The sequence below is a fragment of the Pongo abelii genome, chromosome 2 (genome assembly GCF_028885655.2).
Source record: "Pongo abelii isolate AG06213 chromosome 2, NHGRI_mPonAbe1-v2.0_pri, whole genome shotgun sequence".
In the NCBI taxonomy this organism is placed as follows: Eukaryota; Metazoa; Chordata; class Mammalia; order Primates; family Hominidae; genus Pongo; species Pongo abelii.
Window position 1 is genome coordinate 47,249,141 of NC_085928.1, and position 18,654 is coordinate 47,267,794.

Below are 18,654 nucleotides of genomic sequence, written 5' to 3' on the forward strand. Positions count from 1 at the left end.
GTGTTCATTTGGAGCGCATTGAGGCCTATGGTGGAAAAAGAAATATCTTCATATATAAACAAGGCAGAAGCATTCTCAGAAACCTCTTTATGATGTGTGCATTCAACTCAGAGAGATAAGCCTTCCTTTTGATAGAGCAGTTTTAAAACTGTGTTTTTGCAGAATCTGCAAGTGGATACTTGGAGCCCTTTCAGGCCTTCGTTGGAAACGGGAATATCTTCCCAAGAAAACTAAACAGAAGCGTTCTGTGAAAGTGCTTTGTGTAGTATGAATGCAACTCACAGAGTTGGACACTTCCTTTGAAAGAGCAGTTTTGAAACACTGTTTTTGTAGAATCTGCAAGTGTTCATTTGGAGCGCTTTGAGGCCTAAGGTGGAAAAGGAAATATCTTCACTTATAAATCAGGCAGAAGCATTCTCAGAAACCTCTTTATGATGTGTGCATTCAACTCGGAGAGATAAGCCTTCCTTTTGATAGAGCAGTTTTGAAACTGTGTTTTGGCAGAATCTGCAAGTGGATATTTGGAGCCCTTTCAGGCCTTCGTTGGAAACGGGAATATCTTCCCAAAAAAACTAAACAGAAGCGTTCTGTGAAACTGCTTTGTGTAGTATGAATCCAACTCACAGAGTTGAACACTTCCTTTGAAAGAGCTGTTGTGAAACACTCTTTTTGTAGAATCTGCAAGTGTTCATTTGGAGCGCTTTGAGGCCTATGGTGGAAAAGGAAATATCTTCACATAAAACCTAGACAGAAGCATTCTTTGAAACTTCTTTATGATGTGTGCATTCATCTCACAGAGTTGAACCTTCCTTATCATGGAGCAGTTTGGAAAGAGTCTTTTTGCGGCATCTGCAAGTGGATATTTGGAGCTCTTTCAGGCCTTTGTTAGAAGCGGGAATATCTTCCCATAAAAACTGGACAGAAGCATTCTCACAAACTGCTTTGTGATGTGTGTGTTCAACTCACAGAGTTGAACCTTTCCTTTGCTAGAACACTTATGAAACACTCTTTTTGTAGAATCTGCAAGTGTTCATTTGGAGCGCATTGAGGCCTATGGTGGAAAAAGAAATATCTTCATATATAAACAAGGCAGAAGCATTCTCAGAAACCTCTTTATGATGTGTGCATTCAACTTAGAGAGATAAGCCTTCCTTTTGATAGAGCAGTTTTGAAACTGTGTTTTTGCAGAATCTGCAAGTGGATATTTGGAGCCCTTTCAGGCCTTCGTTGGAAACGGGAATATCTTCCCAAAAAAACTAAACAGAAGCGTTCTGTGAAACTGCTTTGTGTAGTATGAATGCAACTCACAGAGTTGGACACTTCCTTTGAAAGAGCTGTTTTGAAACACTGTTTTTGTAGAATCTGCAAGTGTTCATTTGGAGCGCTTTGAGGCCTAAGGTGGAAAAGGAAATATCTTCACTTATAAATCAGGCAGAAGCATTCTCAGAAACCTCTTTATGATGTGTGCATTCAACTCGGAGAGATAAGCCTTCCTTTTGATAGAGCAGTTTTGAAACTGTGTTTTGGCAGAATCTGCAAGTGGATATTTGGAGCCATTTCAGACCTTCGTTGGAAACCGGAATATCTTCCCAAAAAAACTAAACAGAAGCGTTCTGTGAAACTGCTTTGTGTAGTATGAATCCAACTCACAGAGTTGAACACTTCCTTTGAAAGAGCTGTTTTGAAACACTCTTTTTGTAGAATCTGCAAGTGTTCATTTGGAGCGCTTTGAGGCCTATGGTGGAAAAGGAAATATCTTCACATAAAACCTAGACAGAAGCATTCTTTGAAACTTCTTTATGATGTGTGCATTCATCTCACAGAGTTGAACCTTCCTTATCATGGAGCAGTTTGGAAAGAGTCTTTTTGCGGCATCTGCAAGTGGATATTTGGAGCTCTTTCAGGCCTTTGTTAGAAGCGGGAATATCTTCCCATAAAAACTGGACAGAAGCATTCTCACAAACTGCTTTGTGATGTGTGTGTTCAACTCACAGAGTTGAACCTTTCCTTTGCTAGAACACTTATGAAACACTCTTTTTGTAGAATCTGCAAGTGTTCATTTGGAGCGCATTGAGGCCTATGGTGGAAAAAGAAATATCTTCATATATAAACAAGGCAGAAGCATTCTCAGAAACCTCTTTATGATGTGTGCATTCAACTCAGAGAGATAAGCCTTCCTTTTGATAGAGCAGTTTTGAAACTGTGTTTTTGCAGAATCTGCAAGTGGATATTTGGAGCCCTTTCAGGCCTTCGTTGGAAACGGGAATATCTTCCCAAAAAAACTAAACAGAAGCGTTCTGTGAAACTGCTTTGTGTAGTATGACTGCAACTCACAGAGTTGGACACTTCCTTTGAAAGAGCTGTTTTGAAACACTCTTTTTGTAGAATCTGCAAGTGTTCATTTGGAGCGCTTTGAGGCCTAAGGTGGAAAAGGAAATATCTTCACTTATAAACCAGGCAGAAGCATTCTCAGAAACCTCTTTATGATGTGGGCATTCAACTCGGAGAGATAAGCCTTCCTTTTGATAGAGCAGTTTTGAAACTGTGTTTTTGCAGAATCTGCAAGTGGATATTTGGAGCCCTTTCAGGCCTTCGTTGTAAAAGGGAATATCTTCCCATAAAAACTATACAGAAGAGTTCTGTGAAACTGCTTTGTGTAGTATGAATCCAACTCACAGAGTTGGACACTTCCTCTGAAAGAGCTGTTTTGAAACACTCTTTTTGTAGAATCTGCAAGTGTTCATTTGGAGCGCTTTGAGGCCTATGGTGGAAAAGGAAATATCTTCACTTATAAACCAGGCAGAAGCATTCTCAGAAACCTCTTTATGATGTGTGCATTCAACTCGGAGAGATAAGCCTTCCTTTTGATAGAGCAGTTTTGAAACTGTGTTTTGGCAGAATCTGCAAGTGGATATTTGGAGCCCTTTCAGGCCTTCGTTGGAAACGGGAATATCTTCCCATAAAAACTAAACAGAAGCGTTCTGTGAAACTGCTTTGTGAAGTATAAATCCAACTCACAGAGTTGAACACTTCTTTTGAAAGAGCAGTTTTGAAACACTCTTTTTGTAGAATCTACAAGTGTTCATTTGGAGCGCTTTGAGGCCTATGGTGGAAAAGGAAATATCTTCACATAAAACCTAGACAGAAGCATTCTTTGAAACTTCTTTATGATGTGTGCATTCAACTCACAGAGTTGAACTTTCCTTTTCATGGAGCAGTTTGGAAAGAGTCTTTTTGCAGCATCTGCAAGTGGATATTTGGAGCTCTTTCAGGCCTTTGCTAGAAGCGGGAATATCTTCCCATAAAAACTGGACAGAAGCATTCTCACAAACTGCTTTGTGATGTGTGTGTTCAACTCACAGAGGTGAACCTTTCCTTTGCTAGAGCAGTTATGAAACACTCTTTTTGTAGAATCTGCAATTGTTCATTTGGAGCGATTTGAGGCCTATGGTGGAAAAAGAAATATCTTCATATATAAACAAGGCAGAAGCATTCTCAGAATCCTCTTTATGATGAGTGCATTCAACTCAGAGAGATTAGCCTTCCTTTTGATAGAGCAGTTTTGAAACTGTGTTTTTGCAGAATCTGCAAGTGGATACTTGGAGCCCTTTCAGGCCTTCGTTGGAAACGGGAATATCTTCCCAAAAAAACTAAACAGAAGCGTTCTGTGAAACTGCTTTGTGTAGTATGAATGCAACTCACAGAGTTGGACACTTCCTTTGAAAGAGCTGTTTTGAAACACTCCTTTGTAGAATCTGCAAGTGTTCATTTGGAGCGCTTTGAGGCCTAAGGTGGAAAAGGAAATATCTTCAATTATAAATCAGGCAGAAGCATTCTCAGAAACCTCTTTATGATGTGTGCATTCAACTCAGAGAGATAAGCCTTCCTTTTGATAGAGCAGTTTTGAAACTGTGTTTTGGCAGAATCTGCAAGTGGATATTTGGAGCCATTTCAGACCATCGTTGGAAACGGGAATATCTTCCCAAAAAAACTAAACAGAAGCGTTCTGTGAAACTGCTTTGTGTAGTATGAATCCAACTCACAGAGTTGAACACTTCCTTTGAAAGAGCTGTTTTGAAACACTCTTTTTGTAGAATCTGCAAGTGTTCATTTGGAGCGCTTTGAGGCCTATGGTGGAAAAGGAAATATCTTCACATAAAACCTAGACAGAAGCATTCTTTGAAACTTCCTTATGATGTGTGCATTCATCTCACAGAGTTGAACCTTCCTTATCATGGAGCAGTTTGGAAAGAGTCTTTTTGCGGCATCTGCAAGTGGATATTTGGAGCTCTTTCAGGCCTTTGTTAGAAGCGGGAATATCTTCCCATAAAAACTGGACAGAAGCATTCTCACAAACTGCTTTGTGATGTGTGTGTTCAACTCACAGAGTTGAACCTTTCCTTTGCTAGAACACTTATGAAACACTCTTTTTGTAGAATCTGCAAGTGTTTATTTGGAGCGCATTGAGGCCTATGGTGGAAAAAGAAATATCTTCATATATAAACAAGGCAGAAGCATTCTCAGAAACCTCTTTATGATGTGTGCATTCAACTCAGAGAGATAAGCTTTCCTTTTGATAGAGCAGTTTTGAAACTGTGTTTTTGCAGAATCTGCAAGTGGATATTTGGAGCCCTTTCAGGCCTTCGTTGGAAACGGGAATATCTTCCCAAAAAAACTAAACAGAAGCGTTCTGTGAAACTGCTTTGTGTAGTATGAATCCAACTCACACAGTGGAACACTTCCTTTGAAAGAGCTGTTTTGAACCACTCTTTTTGTAGATTCTGCAAGTGTTCATTTGGAGCGCTTTGAGGCCTATGGTGGAAAAGGAAATATCTTCACTTACAAACAAGGCAGAAGCATTCTCAGAAACCTCTTTATGATGTGTGCATTCAACTCGGAGAGATAAGCCTTCCTTTTGATAGAGCAGTTTTGAAACTGTGTTTTGGCAGAATCTGCAAGTGGATATTTGGAGCCCTTTCAGGCCTTCGTTGGAAACGGGAATATCTTCCCATAAAAACTAAACAGAAGCGTTCTGTGAAACTGCTTTGTGAAGTATGAATCCAACTCACAGAGTTGAACACTTCCTTTGAAAGAGCAGTTTTGAAACACTCTTTTTGTAGAATCTGCAAGTGTTCGTTTGGAGCGCTTTGAGGCCTACGGTGGAAAAGGAAATATCTTCACATAAAACCTAGACAGAAGCATTCTTTGAAACTTCTTTATGATGTGTGCATTCATCTCACAGAGTTGAACCTTCCTTATCATGGAGCAGTTTGGAAAGAGTCTTTTTGCGGCATCTGCAAGTGGATATTTGGAGCTCTTTCAGGCCTTTGTTAGAAGCGGGAATATCTTCCCATAAAAACTGGACAGAAGCATTCTCACAAACTGCTTTGTGATGTGTGTGTTCAACTCACAGAGTTGAACCTTTCCTTTGCTAGAACACTTATGAAACACTCTTTTTGTAGAATCTGCAAGTGTTCATTTGGAGCGCATTGAGGCCTATGGTGGAAAAAGAAATATCTTCATATATAAACAAGGCAGAAGCATTCTCAGAAACCTCTTTATGATGTGTGCATTCAACTCAGAGAGATAAGCCTTCCTTTTGATAGAGCAGTTTTGAAACTGTGTTTTTGCAGAATCTGCAAGTGGATACTTGGAGCCCTTTCAGGCCTTCGTTGGAAACGGGAATATCTTCCCAAGAAAACTAAACAGAAGCGTTCTGTGAAAGTGCTTTGTGTAGTATGAATGCAACTCACAGAGTTGGACACTTCCTTTGAAAGAGCTGTTTTGAAACACTCTTTTTGTAGAATCTGCAAGTGTTCGTTTGGAGCGCTTTGAGGCCTAAGGTGGAAAAGGAAATATCTTCACTTATAAATCAGGCAGAAGCATTCTCAGAAACCTCTTTATGATGTGTGCATTCAACTCGGAGAGATAAGCCTTCCTTTTGATAGAGCAGTTTTGAAACTGTGTTTTGGCAGAATCTGCAAGTGGATATTTGGAGCCCTTTCAGGCCTTCGTTGGAAACGGGAATATCTTCCCAAAAAAACTAAACAGAAGCGTTCTGTGAAACTGCTTTGTGAAGTATGAATCCAACTCACAGAGTTGAACACTTCCTTTGAAAGAGCAGTTTTGAAACAATCTTTTTGTAGAATCTGCAAGTGTTCGTTTGGAGCGCTTTGAGGCCTATGGTGGAAAAGGAAATATCTTCACATAAAACCTAGACAGAAGCATTCTTTGAAACTTCTTTATGATGTGTGCATTCATCTCACAGAGTTGAACCTTCCTTAACATGGAGCAGTTTGGAAAGAGTCTTTTTGCGGCATCTGCAAGTGGATATTTGGAGCTCTTTCAGGCCTTTGTTAGAAGCGGGAATATCTTCCCATAAAAACTGGACAGAAGCATTCTCACAAACTGCTTTGTGATGTGTGTGTTCAACTCACGGATTTGAACCTTTCCTTTGCTAGAACACTTATGAAACACTCTTTTTGTAGAATCTGCAAGTGTTCATTTGGAGCGCATTGAGGCCTATGGTGGAAAAAGAAATATCTTCATATATAAACAAGGCAGAAGCATTCTCAGAAACCTCTTTATGATGTGTGCATTCAACTCAGAGAGATAAGCCTTTCTTTTGATAGAGCAGTTTTGAAACTGTGTTTTTGCAGAATCTGCAAGTGGATATTTGGAGCCCTTTCAGGCCTTCGTTGGAAACGGGAATATCTTCCCAAAGAAACTAAACAGAAGCGTTCTGTGAAACTGCTTTGTGTAGTATGAATGCAACTCACAGAGTTGGACACTTCCTTTGAAAGAGCTGTTTTGAAACACTCTTTTTGTAGAATCTGCAAGTGTTCATTTGGAGCGCTTTGAGGCCTAAGGTGGAAAAGGAAATATCTTCACTTATAAATCAGGCAGAAGCATTCTCAGAAACCTCTTTATGATGTGTGCATTCAACTCAGAGAGATAAGCCTTCCTTTTGATAGAGCAGTTTTGAAACTGTGTTTTGGCAGAATCTGCAAGTGGATATTTGGAGCGCTTTCAGGCCTTCGTTGGAAACGGGAATATCTTCCCAAAAAAACTAAACAGAAGCGTTCTGTGAAACTGCTTTGTGTAGTATGAATCCAACTCACAGAGTTGAACACTTCCTTTGAAAGAGCTGTTTTGAAACACTCTTTTTGTAGAATCTGCAAGTGTTCATTTGGAGCGCTTTGAGGCCTATGGTGGAAATGGAAATATCTTCACTTATAAACCAGGCAGAAGCATTCTCAGAAACCTCTTTATGATGTGTGCATTCAACTCGGAGAGATAAGCCTTCCTTTTGATAGAGCAGGTTTGAAACTGTGTTTTGGCAGAATCTGCAAGTGGATATTTGGAGCCCTTTCAGGCCTTCGTTGGAAACGGGAATATCTTCCCATAAAAACTAAACAGAAGCGTTCTGTGAAACTGCTTTGTGAAGTATGAATCCAACTCACAGAGTTGAACACTTCCTTTGAAAGGGCAGTTTTGAAACACTCTTTTTGTAGAATCTGCAAGTGTTCGTTTGGAGCGCTTTGAGGCCTATGGTGGAAAAGGAAATATCTTCACATAAAACCTAGACAGAAGCATTCTTTGAAACTTCTTTATGATGTGTGCATTCATCTCACAGAGTTGAACCTTCCTTATCATGGAGCAGTTTGGAAAGAGTCTTTTTGCGGCATCTGCAAGTGGATATTTGGAGTTCTTTTAGGCCTTTGTTAGAAGCGGGAATATCTTCCCATAAAAACTGGACAGAAGCATTCTCACAAACTGCTTTGTGATGTGTGTGTTCAACTCACAGATTTGAACCTTTCCTTTGCTAGAACACTTATGAAACACTCTTTTTGTAGAATCTGCAAGTGTTCATTTGGAGCGCATTGAGGCCTATGGTGGAAAAAGAAATATCTTCATATATAAACAAGGCAGAAGCATTCTCAGAAACCTCTTTATGATGTGTGCATTCAACTCAGAGAGATAAGCCTTCCTTTTGATAGAGCAGTTTTGAAACTGTATTTTTGCGGAATCTGCAAGTGGATATTTGGAGCTCTTTCATGCCTTCGTTGGAAACGGGAATTTCTTCCCATAATAACTAAACAGAAGCGTTCTGTGAAACTGCTTTGTGTAGTATGAATCCAACTCACAGAGTTGAACACTTCCTTTGAAAGAGCAGTTTTGAAACACTCTTTTTGTAGAATCTGCAAGTGTTCGTTTGGAGCGCTTTGAGGCCTATGGTGGAAAAGGAAATATCTTCACATAAAACTTAGACAGAAGCATTCTTTGAAACTTCTTTATGATGTGTGCATTCATCTCACAGAGTTGAACCTTCCTTATCATGGAGCAGTTTGGAAAGAGTCTTTTTGCGGCATCTGCAAGTGGATATTTGGAGCTCTTTCAGGCCTTTGTTAGAAGCGGGAATATCTTCCCATAAAAACTGGACAGAAGCATTCTCACAAACTGCTTTGTGATGTGTGTGTTCAACTCACAGAGTTGAACCTTTCCTTTGCTAGAACACTTATGAAACACTCTTTTTGTAGAATCTGCAAGTGTTCATTTGGAGCGCATTGAGGCCTATGGTGGAAAAAGAAATATCTTCATATATAAACAAGGGAGAAGCATTCTCAGAAACCTCTTTATGATGTGTGTATTCAACTCAGAGAGATAAGCCTTCCTTTTGATAGAGCAGTTTTGAAACTGTGTTTTTGCAGAATCTGCAAGTGGATATTTTGAGCCCTTTCAGGCCTTCGTTGGAAAAGGGAATATCTTCCCATAAAAACTAAACAGAAGAGTTCTGTGAAACTGCTTTGTGTAGTATGAATCCAACTCACAGAGTTGGACACTTCCTTTGAAAGAGCTGTTTTGAAACACTCTTTTTGTAGAATCTGCAAGTGTTCATTTGGAGCGCTTTGAGGCCTATGGTGGAAAAGGAAATATCTTCACTTATAAACCAGGCAGAAGCATTCTCAGAAACCTCTTTATGATGTGTGCATTCGACTCGGAGAGATAAGCCTTCCTTTTGTTAGAGCAGTTTTGCAACTGTGTTTTTGCAGAATCTGCAAGTGTATATTTGGAGCCCTTTCAGGCCTTCGTTGGAAACGGGAATATCTTCCCATAAAAATTAAACAGAAGCGTTCTGTGAAACTGCTTTGTGAAGTATGAATCCAACTCACAGAGTTGAACACTTCTTTTGAAAGAGCAGTTTTGAAACACTCTTTTTGTAGAATCTACAAGTGTTCATTTGGAGCGCTTTGAGGCATATGGTGGAAAAAGAAATATCGTCACATAAAACCTAGACAGAAGCATTCTTTGAAACCTTTTATGATGTGTGCATTCAACTGACAGAGTTGAACTTTCCTTTTCATGGAGCAGTTTGGAAAGAGTCTTTTTGCAGCATCTGCAAGTGGATATTTGGAGCTCTTTCAGGCCTTTGTTAGAAGCGGGAATATCTTCCCATAAAAACGGGACAGAAGCATTCTCACAAACTGCTTTGTGATGTGTGTATTCAACTCACAGAGGTGAACCTTTCCTTTGCTAGAGCAGTTATGAAACACTCTTTTTGTAGAATCTGCAAGTGTTCATTTGGAGCGATTTGAGGCCTATGCTGGAAAAAGAAATATCTTCATATATAAACAAGGCAGAAGCATTCTCAGAAACCTCTTTATGATATGTGCATTCAACTCAGAGAGATTAGCCTTCCTTTTGATAGAGCAGTTTTGAAACTGTGTTTTTGCAGAATCTGCAAGTGGATACTTGGAGCCCTTTCAGGCCTTCGTTGGAAACGGGAATATCTTCCCAAAAAAACTAAACAGAAGGGTTCTGCGAAACTGCTTTGTGTAGTATGAATGCAACTCACAGAATTGGACACTTCCTTTGAAAGAGCTGTTTTGAAACACTCTTTTTGTAGAATCTGCAAGTGTTCGTTTGGAGCGCTTTGAGTCCTATGGTGGAAAAGGAAATATCTTCACATAAAACCTAGACAGAAGCATTCTTTGAAACTTCTTTATGATGTGTGCATTCATCTCACAGAGTTGAACCTTCCTTATCATGGAGCAGTTTGGAAAGAGTCTTTTTGCGGCATCTGCAAGTGGATATTTGGAGCTCTTTTAGGCCTTTGTAAGAAGCGGGAATATCTTCCCATAAAAACTGGACAGAAGCATTCTCACAAACTGCTTTGTGATGTGTGCGTTCAACTCACAGAGTTGAACCTTTCCTTTGCTAGAACACTTATGAAACACTCTTTTTGTAGAATCTGCAAGTGTTCATTTGGAGCGCATTGAGGCCTATGGTGGAAAAAGAAATATCTTCATATATAAACAAGGGAGAAGCATTCTCAGAAACCTCTTTATGATGTGTGTATTCAACTCAGAGAGATAAGCCTTCCTTTCGATAGAGCAGTTTTGAAACTGTGTTTTTGCAGAATCTGCAAGTGGATATTTGGAGCCTTTCAGGCCTTCGTTGGAAACGGGAATATCTTCCCAAAAAAACTAAACAGAAGCGTTCTGTGAAACTGCTTTGTGTAGTATGAATGCAACTCACAGAGTTGGACACTTCCTTTGAAAGAGCTCTTTAGAAACACTCTTTTTGTAGAATCTGCAAGTGTTCATTTGGAGCGCTTTGAGGCCTATTGTGGAAAAGGAAATATCTTCACTTATAAACCAGGCAGAAGCATTCTCAGAAACCTCTTTATGATGTGGGCATTCAACTCGGAGAGATAAGCCTTCCTTTTGATAGAGCAGTTTTGAAACTGTGTTTTGGCAGAATCTGCAAGTGGATATTTGGAGCCCTTTCAGGCCTTCGTTGGAAAAGGGAATATCTTCCCATAAAAACTAAACAGAAGAGTTCTGTGAAAGTGCTTTGTGTAGTATGAATCCAACTCACAGAGTTGGACACTTCCTTTGAAAGAGCTGTTTTGAAACACTCTTTTTGTAGAATCTGCAAGTGTTCATTTGGAGCGCTTTGAGGCCTATGGTGGAAAAGGAAATATCTTCACTTATAAACCAGGCAGAAGCATTCTCAGAAACCTGTTTATGATGTGTGCATTCAACTCGGAGAGATAAGCCTTCCTTTTGATAGAGCAGTTTTGAAACTGTGTTTTGGCAGAAGCTGCAAGTGGATATTTGGAGCCCTTTCAGGCCTTCGTTGGAAACGGGAATAACGTCCCATAAAAACTAAACAGAAGCGTTCTGTGAAACTGCTTTGTGAAGTATGAATCCAACTCACAGAGTTGAACACTTCCTTTGAAAGAGCAGTTTTGAAACACTCTTTTTGTAGAATCTGCAGTGTTCATTTGGAGCGCTTTGAGGCCTATGGTGGAATAGGAAATATCTTCACATAAAACCTAGACAGAAGCATTCTTTGAAACTTCTTTATGATGTGTGCATTCATCTCACAGAGCTGAATATTCCTTATCATGGAGCAGTTTGGAAAGAGTCTTTTTGCGGCATCTGCAAGTGGATATTTGGAGCTCTTTCAGGCCTTTGTTAGAAGCGGGAATATCTTCCCATAAAAACTGGGCAGAAGCATTCTCACAAACTGCTTTGTGATGTGTGTGTTCAACTCACAGAGTTGAACCTTTCCTTTTCTAGAACACTTATGAAACACTCTTTTTGTAGAATCTGCAAGTGTTCATTTGGAGCGCATTGAGGCCTATGGTGGAAAAAGAAATATCTTCATATATAAACAAGGCAGAAGCATTCTCAGAAACCTCTTTATGATGTGTGCATTCAACTCAGAGAGATAAGCCTTCCTTTTGATAGAGCAGTTTTGAAACCGTGTTTTTGCAGAATCTGCAAGTGGATATTTGGAGCCCTTTCAGGCCTTCGTTGGAAACGGGAATATCTTCCCAAAAAAACTAAACAGAAGCGTTCTGTGAAACTGCTTTGTGTAGTATGAATGCAACTCACAGAGTTGGACACTTCCTTTGAAAGAGCAGTCTTGAAACACTCTTTTTGTAGAATCTGCAAGTGTTCATTTGGAGCGCTTTGAGGCCTAAGGTGGAAAAGGAAATATCTTCACTTATAAATCAGGCAGAAGCATTCTCAGAAACCTCTTTATGATGTGTGCATTCAACTCGGAGAGATAAGCCTTCCTTTTGATAGAGCAGTTTTGAAACTGTGTTTTGGCAGAATCTGCAAGTGGATATTTGGAGCCCTTTCAGGCCTTCGGTGGAAACGGGAATATCTTCCCAAAAAAACTAAACAGAAGAGTTCTGTGAAAGTGCTTTGTGTAGTATGAATCCAACTCACAGAGTTGGACACTTCCTTTGAAAGAGCTGTTTTGAAACACTCTTTTTGTAGAATCTGCAAGTGTTCATTTGGAGCGCTTTGAGGCCTATGGTGGAAAAGGAAATATCTTCACTTATAAACCAGGCAGAAGCATTCTCAGAAACCTGTTTATGATGTGTGCATTCAACTCGGAGAGATAAGCCTTCCTTTTGATAGAGCAGTTTTGAAACTGTGTTTTGGCAGAAGCTGCAAGTGGATATTTGGAGCCCTTTCAGGCCTTCGTTGGAAACGGGAATAACGTCCCATAAAAACTAAACAGAAGCGTTCTGTGAAACTGCTTTGTGAAGTATGAATCCAACTCACAGAGTTGAACACTTCCTTTGAAAGAGCAGTTTTGAAACACTCTTTTTGTAGAATCTGCAGTGTTCATTTGGAGCGCTTTGAGGCCTATGGTGGAATAGGAAATATCTTCACATAAAACCTAGACAGAAGCATTCTTTGAAACTTCTTTATGATGTGTGCATTCATCTCACAGAGCTGAATATTCCTTATCATGGAGCAGTTTGGAAAGAGTCTTTTTGCGGCATCTGCAAGTGGATATTTGGAGCTCTTTCAGGCCTTTGTTAGAAGCGGGAATATCTTCCCATAAAAACTGGGCAGAAGCATTCTCACAAACTGCTTTGTGATGTGTGTGTTCAACTCACAGAGTTGAACCTTTCCTTTTCTAGAACACTTATGAAACACTCTTTTTGTAGAATCTGCAAGTGTTCATTTGGAGCGCATTGAGGCCTATGGTGGAAAAAGAAATATCTTCATATATAAACAAGGCAGAAGCATTCTCAGAAACCTCTTTATGATGTGTGCATTCAACTCAGAGAGATAAGCCTTCCTTTTGATAGAGCAGTTTTGAAACCGTGTTTTTGCAGAATCTGCAAGTGGATATTTGGAGCCCTTTCAGGCCTTCGTTGGAAACGGGAATATCTTCCCAAAAAAACTAAACAGAAGCGTTCTGTGAAACTGCTTTGTGTAGTATGAATGCAACTCACAGAGTTGGACACTTCCTTTGAAAGAGCAGTCTTGAAACACTCTTTTTGTAGAATCTGCAAGTGTTCATTTGGAGCGCTTTGAGGCCTAAGGTGGAAAAGGAAATATCTTCACTTATAAATCAGGCAGAAGCATTCTCAGAAACCTCTTTATGATGTGTGCATTCAACTCGGAGAGATAAGCCTTCCTTTTGATAGAGCAGTTTTGAAACTGTGTTTTGGCAGAATCTGCAAGTGGATATTTGGAGCCCTTTCAGGCCTTCGTTGGAAACGGGAATATCTTCCCAAAAAAACTAAACAGAAGCGTTCTGTGAAACTGCTTTGTGTAGTATGAATCCAACTCACAGAGTTGAACACTTCCTTTGAAAGAGCTGTTGTGAAACACTCTTTTTGTAGAATCTGCAAGTGTTCATTTGGAGCGCTTTGAGGCCTATGGTGGAAAAGGAAATATCTTCACTTATAAACCAGGCAGAAGCATTCTCAGAAACCTCTTTATGATGTGTGCATTCAACTCGGAGAGATAAGCCTTCCTTTTGATAGAGCAGTTTTGAAACTGTGTTTTGGCAGAATCTGCAAGTGGATATTTGGAGCCCTTTCAGGTCTTCGTTGGAAACGGGAATATCTTCCCATAAAAACAAAACAGAAGCGTTCTGTGAAACTGCTTTGTGAAGTATGAATCCAACTCACAGAGTTGAACACTTCCTTTGAAAGAGCAGTTTTGAAACACTCTTTTTGTAGAATCTGCAAGTGTTCGTTTGGAGCGCTTTGAGGCCTATGGTGGAAAAGGAAATATCTTCACATAAAACCTAGACAGAAGCATTCTTTGAAACTTCTTTATGATGTGTGCATTCATCTCACAGAGCTGAACCTTCCTTATCATCGAGCAGTTTGGAAAGAGTCTTTTTGCGGCATCTGCAAGTGGATATTTGGAGCTCTTTCAGGCCTTTGTTAGAAGCGGGAATATCTTCCCATAAAAACTGGGCAGAAGCATTCTCACAAACTGCTTTGTGATGTTTGTGTTCAACTCACAGAGTTGAACCTTTCCTTTTCTAGAACACTTATGAAACACTCTTTTTGTAGAATCTGCAAGTGTTCATTTGGAGCGCATTGAGGCCTATGGTGGAAAAAGAAATATCTTCATATATAAACAAGGGAGAAGCATTCTCAGAAACCTCTTTATGATGTGTGCATTCAACTCAGAGAGATAAGCCTTCCTTTAGATAGAGCAGTTTTGAAACTGTGTTTTTGCAGAATCTGCAAGTGGATACTTGGAGCCCTTTCAGGCCTTCGTTGGAAACGGGAATATCTTCCCAAGAAAACTAAACAGAAGCGTTCTGTGAAAGTGCTTTGTGTAGTATGAATGCAACTCACAGAGTTGGACACTTCCTTTGAAAGAGCTGTTTTGAAACACTCTTTTTGTAGAATCTGCAAGTGTTCGTTTGGAGCGCTTTGAGGCCTAAGGTGGAAAAGGAAATATCTTCACTTATAAATCAGGCAGAAGCATTCTCAGAAACCTCTTTATGATGTGTGCATTCAACTCAGAGAGATAAGCCTTCCTTTTGATAGAGCAGTTTTGAAACTGTGTTTTGGCAGAATCTGCAAGTGGATATTTGGAGCCCTTTCAGGCCTTCGTTGGAAACGGGAATATCTTCCCATAAAAACTAAACAGAAGCGTTCTGTGAAACTGCTTTGTGAAGTATGAATCCAACTCACAGAGTTGAACACTTCCTTTGAAAGAGCAGTTTTGAAACAATCTTTTTGTAGAATCTGCAAGTGTTCGTTTGGAGCGCTTTGAGGCCTATGGTGGAAAAGGAAATATCTTCACATAAAACCTAGACAGAAGCATTCTTTGAAACTTCTTTATGATGTGTGCATTCATCTCACAGAGTTGAACCTTCCTTAACATGGAGCAGTTTGGAAAGAGTCTTTTTGCGGCATCTGCAAGTGGATATTTGGAGCTCTTTCAGGCCTTTGTTAGAAGCGGGAATATCTTCCCATAAAAACTGGACAGAAGCATTCTCACAAACTGCTTTGTGATGTGTGTGTTCAACTCACGGATATGAACCTTTCCTTTGCTAGAACACTTATGAAACACTCTTTTTGTAGAATCTGCAAGTGTTCATTTGGAGCGCATTGAGGCCTATGGTGGAAAAAGAAATATCTTCATATATAAACAAGGCAGAAGCATTCTCAGAAACCTCTTTATGATGTGTGCATTCAACTCAGAGAGATAAGCCTTTCTTTTGATAGAGCAGTTTTGAAACTGTGTTTTTGCAGAATCTGCAAGTGGATATTTGGAGCCCTTTCAGGCCTTCGTTGGAAACGGGAATATCTTCCCAAAGAAACTAAACAGAAGCGTTCTGTGAAACTGCTTTGTGTAGTATGAATGCAACTCACAGAGTTGGACACTTCCTTTGAAAGAGCTGTTTTGAAACACTCTTTTTGTAGAATCTGCAAGTGTTCATTTGGAGCGCTTTGAGGCCTAAGGTGGAAAAGGAAATATCTTCACTTATAAATCAGGCAGAAGCATTCTCAGAAACCTCTTTATGATGTGTGCATTCAACTCAGAGAGATAAGCCTTCCTTTTGATAGAGCAGTTTTGAAACTGTGTTTTGGCAGAATCTGCAAGTGGATATTTGGAGCGCTTTCAGGCCTTCGTTGGAAACGGGAATATCTTCCCAAAAAAACTAAACAGAAGCGTTCTGTGAAACTGCTTTGTGTAGTATGAATCCAACTCACAGAGTTGAACACTTCCTTTGAAAGAGCTGTTTTGAAACACTCTTTTTGTAGAATCTGCAAGTGTTCATTTGGAGCGCTTTGAGGCCTATGGTGGAAATGGAAATATCTTCACTTATAAACCAGGCAGAAGCATTCTCAGAAACCTCTTTATGATGTGTGCATTCAACTCGGAGAGATAAGCCTTCCTTTTGATAGAGCAGGTTTGAAACTGTGTTTTGGCAGAATCTGCAAGTGGATATTTGGAGCCCTTTCAGGCCTTCGTTGGAAACGGGAATATCTTCCCATAAAAACTAAACAGAAGCGTTCTGTGAAACTGCTTTGTGAAGTATGAATCCAACTCACAGAGTTGAACACTTCCTTTGAAAGGGCAGTTTTGAAACACTCTTTTTGTAGAATCTGCAAGTGTTCGTTTGGAGCGCTTTGAGGCCTATGGTGGAAAAGGAAATATCTTCACATAAAACCTAGACAGAAGCATTCTTTGAAACTTCTTTATGATGTGTGCATTCATCTCACAGAGTTGAACCTTCCTTATCATGGAGCAGTTTGGAAAGAGTCTTTTTGCGGCATCTGCAAGTGGATATTTGGAGTTCTTTTAGGCCTTTGTTAGAAGCGGGAATATCTTCCCATAAAAACTGGAAAGAAGCATTCTCACAAACTGCTTTGTGATGTGTGTGTTCAACTCACAGATTTGAACCTTTCCTTTGCTAGAACACTTATGAAACACTCTTTTTGTAGAATCTGCAAGTGTTCATTTGGAGCGCATTGAGGCCTATGGTGGAAAAAGAAATATCTTCATATATAAACAAGGGAGAAGCATTCTCAGAAACCTCTTTATGATGTGTGCATTCAACTCAGAGAGATAAGCCTTCCTTTTGATAGAGCAGTTTTGAAACTGTATTTTTGCAGAATCTGCAAGTGGATATTTGGAGCTCTTTCATGCCTTCGTTGGAAACGGGAATTTCTTCCCATAATAACTAAACAGAAGCGTTCTGTGAAACTGCTTTGTGTAGTATGAATCCAACTCACAGAGTTGAACACTTCCTTTGAAAGAGCAGTTTTGAAACACTCTTTTTGTAGAATCTGAAAGTGTTCGTTTGGAGCGCTTTGAGGCCTATGGTGGAAAAGGAAATATCTTCACATAAAACTTAGACAGAAGCATTCTTTGAAACTTCTTTATGATGTGTGCATTCATCTCACAGAGTTGAACCTTCCTTATCATGGAGCAGTTTGGAAAGAGTCTTTTTGCGGCATCTGCAAGTGGATATTTGGAGCTCTTTCAGGCCTTTGTTAGAAGCGGGAATATCTTCCCATAAAAACTGGACAGAAGCATTCTCACAAACTGCTTTGTGATGTGTGTGTTCAACTCACAGAGTTGAACCTTTCCTTTGCTAGAACACTTATGAAACACTCTTTTTGTAGAATCTGCAAGTGTTCATTTGGAGCGCATTGAGGCCTATGGTGGAAAAAGAAATATCTTCATATATAAACAAGGGAGAAGCATTCTCAGAAACCTCTTTATGATGTGTGTATTCAACTCAGAGAGATAAGCCTTCCTTTTGATAGAGCAGTTTTGAAACTGTGTTTTTGCAGAATCTGCAAGTGGATATTTTGAGCCCTTCAGGCCTTCGTTGGAAAAGGGAATATCTTCCCATAAAAACTAAACAGAAGAGTTCTGTGAAACTGCTTTGTGTAGTATGAATCCAACTCACAGAGTTGGACACTTCCTTTGAAAGAGCTGTTTTGAAACACTCTTTTTGTAGAATCTGCAAGTGTTCATTTGGAGCGCTTTGAGGCCTATGGTGGAAAAGGAAATATCTTCACTTATAAACCAGGCAGAAGCATTCTCAGAAACCTCTTTATGATGTGTGCATTCGACTCGGAGAGATAAGCCTTCCTTTTGTTAGAGCAGTTTTGCAACTGTGTTTTTGCAGAATCTGCAAGTGTATATTTGGAGCCCTTTCAGGCCTTCGTTGGAAACGGGAATATCTTCCCATAAAAATTAAACAGAAGCGTTCTGTGAAACTGCTTTGTGAAGTATGAATCCAACTCACAGAGTTGAACACTTCTTTTGAAAGAGCAGTTTTGAAACACTCTTTTTGTAGAATCTACAATTGTTCATTTGGAGCGCTTTGAGGCATATGGTGGAAAAAGAAATATCGTCACATAAAACCTAGACAGAAGCATTCTTTGAAACCTTTTATGATGTGTGCATTCAACTGACAGAGTTGAACTTTCCTTTTCATGGAGCAGTTTGGAAAGAGTCTTTTTGCAGCATCTGCAAGTGGATATTTGGAGCTCTTTCAGGCCTTTGTTAGAAGCGGGAATATCTTCCCATAAAAACGGGACAGAAGCATTCTCACAAACTGCTTTGTGATGTGTGTATTCAACTCACAGAGGTGAACCTTTCCTTTGCTAGAGCAGTTATGAAACACTCTTTTTGTAGAATCTGCAAGTGTTCATTTGGAGCGATTTGAGGCCTATGCTGGAAAAAGAAATATCTTCATATATAAACAAGGCAGAAGCATTCTCAGAAACCTCTTTATGATATGTGCATTCAACTCAGAGAGATTAGCCTTCCTTTTGATAGAGCAGTTTTGAAACTGTGTTTTTGCAGAATCTGCAAGTGGATACTTGGAGCCCTTTCA